Consider the following 5,000-nt stretch of genomic DNA (forward strand, 5'->3'; position numbering starts at 1 on the left):
TGGTTGTTACTAACATGGGTGACCGTTGCTCTACACCAATAGTCAATCTCTCCCTGGTCAGATCCGACCATAAACTAATCATCATGGAAATCCACATCTCACCCAAACCCCCCCCCCCCACAAAGGTAACCACCTTGAAAAACTTCTCCAAAGCTGACTTTGGACTCCTAAAAACAGAGGTGGCTAACTTCACGACACCCATGCCAGTGGAAAATAGCTGCATGACTGCTGAATCATATACCAATGCACTGTACAAACATGTACACAAATGCATGGAACTAGCCATACCCAACAGAACCAAAATGCTCTCCTCCAAAAAAGGAAACCAATCTGGTGGTCCCCTGCCATTAATAAACTCTACAACAGAAGGAAGAAACTATTGCAGGAAAAGACGAAGTCCCAAGACTGGAAAAACTCCCTTATTAGCCTTAACAAAAAGTTGAGATCCCTCCTCAAATTCTCTAAAGCCAGCTATGAAGGCAGAATTGCGGCACACACTAAAAACAATCACAAAGCCTTCTATAGCTATATGAAGAACCTCCACAGCAATACTCAGATTTGCTCTGAGATACTGCACAGTGGTTCTTCCTATACAACAGATATTGCCAATGTACTAGCCGACAGATTCATTGCCAGCATTACCCTTCTCTCCCCCAAAAGGACCAATCGCAATACTGGAAGAATGCCAGGCACCCAGCATTACTGCAGTGCAGGCTATAGCTGCATTGAACAAGGCCAAGAATACAGCTTCCATGGGACCCAGTAATATCCCTGGCTGTGTTCTACATGAACTACAAAGCTTACTGGCACCACATCAGTGTGCCCTGTTCAGTCACAGCCTCACTTCTTGCTTTGTCCCTACCAAATGGCACACTGCTACAGTCATCCCTCTCCATAAAGGGGAGCAACTACAGACCCTGGAAATTATCTCGGCAATAATCTGATGAGTCTGATATGTAAAGGTATGGAGTGCATCATCATGGATATGATTAACAGAGTTATATGATATCTCTAAACACTAGACCCCACACAATTTGGCTTTGTGAAAGGGAGATCATGCCTGCTCAACCTGGTTGACTTTGAGTCAGTCACTGGGGCTGTGGATGAAGGTAAGGCAGTGCATACAGCCTACCCCATTCTGGCCAAGGCCTTTGATACCATTCCTCACTTGGGAATTATTGATAAACTCACCAAACTAGCCAGCAACCCCTATATCACTAGGTGGGTTGCAAATTGGCTCACAGACAGAACTCACAGTGTGAAAGTAGTGTACTCCAAGTCAGACTGCTGACCAGTCACGAGTGGAGTTCCACAGGGATTGGTCCTGAGTCCTCTCCTGTTCAGCATCTACTTCTCAGAAGTCCAGGTCAAAACAGACTCTGGCTGACCAAGTTCACAGATGACTGCAAGCTGGAAGTCATTATTTACTCCCTAAATGATGCAGACATCTTACAGAAAGGCCTCACTGATACCAAAGACTGGTGTTGAAACCATAGCCTTAAGCTTAACTCCAAAAAATGCGTTGTCATCCCCTTTGGTAAAAACTTAGTTTCCACTAATTACCACATTGATGGGAGCCCACTGAACACTGAAGGCGTTATATGAGATCTGGGAATGCAGGCTGACAGCAACCTCTCCTTTGACCACCACGTTGCCACTGTGGTCAGAAAGTCCTTCTATGTGGCACATCTCATTGCCAAGGGTTTTGCATCCAGGAAGAAAGAGGTCATTGTGTCTCTCTACTCTTCCCTCATTAGATCAGTCATTGAGTATAATGCCCCATTTGGCATGTACCTCACTAGACACCTGCAACAGCTGGAGAGGCCACAGAAGTACCTCATGAAGAGGATCATAGGCATTAAACACACGTCCTATATGGACAGACTCAAAATACTCCAGCTATTCTCTGTCTCATATCATCTATTTAGAGGTGATCTCTGCTTGACTTACAAAGCCATGTTTGACCCAGCTCTGTTAGAAATGCTACATCTAAAGAAATCCCAATCCCTCCGCACCACACACTCCAGAGACCTCAACCTCATTATCACTCCAGTGGATCTACTTGAAAGAGGCACTGGGAACTAACGTTGGGCGGCATGATGCTAGGGCACTTCTATGGGCTAGGCTTCTAAATGCTCCAGGGCCATAGCTTAGTACACACCTATGAATCTATGAATACACACACACACACACACACACACACACACACACACACACACACACACACACACACAAACATGCACTCTCTCACACACACACACACACACACACACACACACACACACACACACACACACACACACACATGCAAGTCATCATACAGAGGCCTTGCTTGCAAAGACTGTCTGCACCACTCAGTACACAATGCATGAGGTTCTGTTGAAGAGGTTGACACTAAGATGCCTACTAAATTTTAGTATCATTCGTAAATCAATCTTGGCTAGCCAAATATATAGAACTCCAGATTCTGTAAAACATACAAAAATGCTTTGAGTTTAATAAAACTAGAATATGGCACTGTGACTGTGTACTCCCAAAAAGCATTATTTTTAATCTGACTAGGGCAAGAACAAAGGGGGATTTCATGAAAAATTGCAATAGTGACTTAAATGTTTCTAAATTAAAATGGTAGTTTATTTCATGCCACCATGGAGGCCAGTGGGGTAAGTAGTTCTTACACCCTGCCTTGGTTCAAAGCCACAGGGGCAAAGATCTTTTCATCTTTATGTCATACAATCTACAGTATATGTTTGCAAGTGTTGGCAATGAGACACAACAATGTGTGATATATTAGTGCAAAATAGCCCTCAGGGAGAGGCTGAGGTAACAACACTTGTCTCCAATATGACTGTATCATGTTAAAAATTCAGTTTTCACTCTACTCATTTCTCAGTTTCAGTGTAGCCATCCACATTAAAACAGAGTGCTTCCAGAGATTCTGAAACTTGCAGATTGCCTTGTTGTGGCATTTTTTTCTCTATAAAGGTACTTCCTAACACTGTGGCATAATAGCACATTTAAAGGACTGGTTGTCAAGGTAATCACTGACTTTCGATGTATATTATCACACAAGTTTTGGTCAGAAAATGCAAATGAAATGAAAATGCAAATGATTATTCATTGCACATTTAGAGACAACTGACTTTCGATGTATACTATCATACAAGTTTTGAACAGAAAATGCAAATGAAATCTAAGTAATCATTCAGCACTGTAGATATGGAGACCATTTCAAATAAGTAATATGTAGCAACAATGCAGGGATGATTTCAGGTTTTTGTTGAATAATGTGTAAATTGTCAGTGTAGACAGAGAGTGACAGAATCAAGCACAGTACCACAGGATGAATCTGATTAGTGGGGCAGAGCAGATCTTTAATCCTGCAAGCATAACTGAGACACTGTCTACCATGATAGTATCAAGCACAGTACCACAGGATGAATCTGATTAGTGGGGCAGAGCAGATCTTTAATCCTGCAAGCATAACTCAGACACTGTCTACCATGATAGTATCAAGCACAGTACCACAGGATGAATCTGATTAGTGGAGCAGAGCAGATCTTTAATCCTGCAAGCATAACTCAGACACTGTCTACCATGATGGTTTATTTGCCATCTGCTAAGGGCTTATCTCAGGGCTACTTTTCCAGCAAACTTTTTAGCCAAGATGAAAATGCCCAGAGTAAGAGTCAGAAGACATGGTATTGCTTGAACATTTTGCAGGGCAATAATACATGCCTTTTGCATATGAACAGAAGGTGAGTCACAAGTTTCTGTTCATATAACTTTTGACACAAATCTGAGTGATAACAAACATGTCAACATTTGTTTTCAGTTTGTAGAACACCGGTGGCATTTCCATTAATAAGGTATGTGCATGAAACAGTGCCTGTATTGCACATTAATGAAAACCCTGTCCTACAGTGACAGATTGTAGCAACATTATGCCTGTTAGCTTTCTACCTTCACTGAAATACAGATATAAGCAGCATTGATTTATTTATTAAGCCTTATTAACATGAGTTCCTAATCCTTCAAATAGAACTATATATTCTTAAAGTATTTGTCAATAATGTAAATAGAACCCAACCAGCAAATGACCCATTGAATATATTTTCTTCTGAATACAATTTCATCAAAAAAATGCAAAAAATAAAGTTTTTCACATGGTGCCAGCAACTCCAAACAATGCATGTTGGAACTGTACCCACTGGGCAATTTGTAATTCATTGTAATCAGCTCTGAGATCACCACAGCTCAGAGGAAAAAAAATCCTAATTGTGACAGCATTTTAGCTCAATAAAATAAGAATCAATTGCTGTTTTTGCATATTTTGAAAAAGTCACATCATTCAAATCTGCTTTGGCAAAAATATTCTTAACAAAATGACTTGGTAGAAAATTTTTATAATATTGCTATTAAAAATTGCACACTTCCTAATCCATATATTGGTTAGTCTCAAAAATATAAAAACATAAACGCCAATTAATAAAAAAATAGCACTGAATTTAGACATTCACTGCTCCACTGTTAAATCATTTTTGTAGGGCAGGAGCTTCAAAACCTCGAAGTGTAAACATACTAACCCTTAGACTGCCGTTTCTTAGAGACAGGAGTGTAATCTGCAGTAGTCCACCTTTTACTTGTACTTTCATTTAACTCAACGAGCCACTTGCTCTGTAGTGACCCTGTAAAGCAAAAAAAAAAACATCTCCTACTACAGCATCCTTGTTTGACAACTTGATGAACAGAGCTAATCAAATGTTTTCTGCAGAAATTAAAAAAAAATCACTGTATTATGTAGGACATGCATCGTGCCTGTCATTATTTTATGAATTCCTGTAGTCAAACCCTTGATGTAAAGTATATTTCACTACAGAAAATAGCCCCTCTGTCTTCTGTCAGAGTCTCACAACACAGAGTGTTACAATAAATAATCCAAATCCATTTAAGAGTTTCCCCTCTCTGTGTCACACTTCACACTTTGTTTTGTGGTGCTG

The 5,000-nt window shown here is 40.4% G+C and overlaps 1 protein-coding gene across 16 annotated transcripts in view; it reads right to left on the reverse strand.

The window, feature by feature from the left end:
* The window catches only part of LOC122807764 (CUGBP Elav-like family member 4), a 2,333,978-nt gene that overhangs the window by 1,497,384 nt on the left and 831,594 nt on the right, over window positions 1–5,000 (reverse strand). For 2 of the 16 annotated variants that reach the window (XM_044078911.1, XM_044078902.1), the window contains exon 1: window positions 4,587–4,646. The exons of 12 other annotated variants lie outside the window; for them this stretch is intronic. The gene's annotated coding sequence lies outside the window, so the exon portion shown is untranslated. Of the gene's footprint in view, window positions 1–4,586; window positions 4,647–5,000 lie in introns of those variants that run through there. 2 more of the 16 variants (XM_044078893.1, XM_044078884.1) reach the window with 2 other exon arrangements.

Source organism: Protopterus annectens, chromosome 1.part1 (genome assembly GCF_019279795.1).
Source record: "Protopterus annectens isolate FY-2018-M chromosome 1.part1, PAN1.0, whole genome shotgun sequence".
Lineage (NCBI taxonomy): Eukaryota > Metazoa > Chordata > Ceratodontiformes > Protopteridae > Protopterus > Protopterus annectens.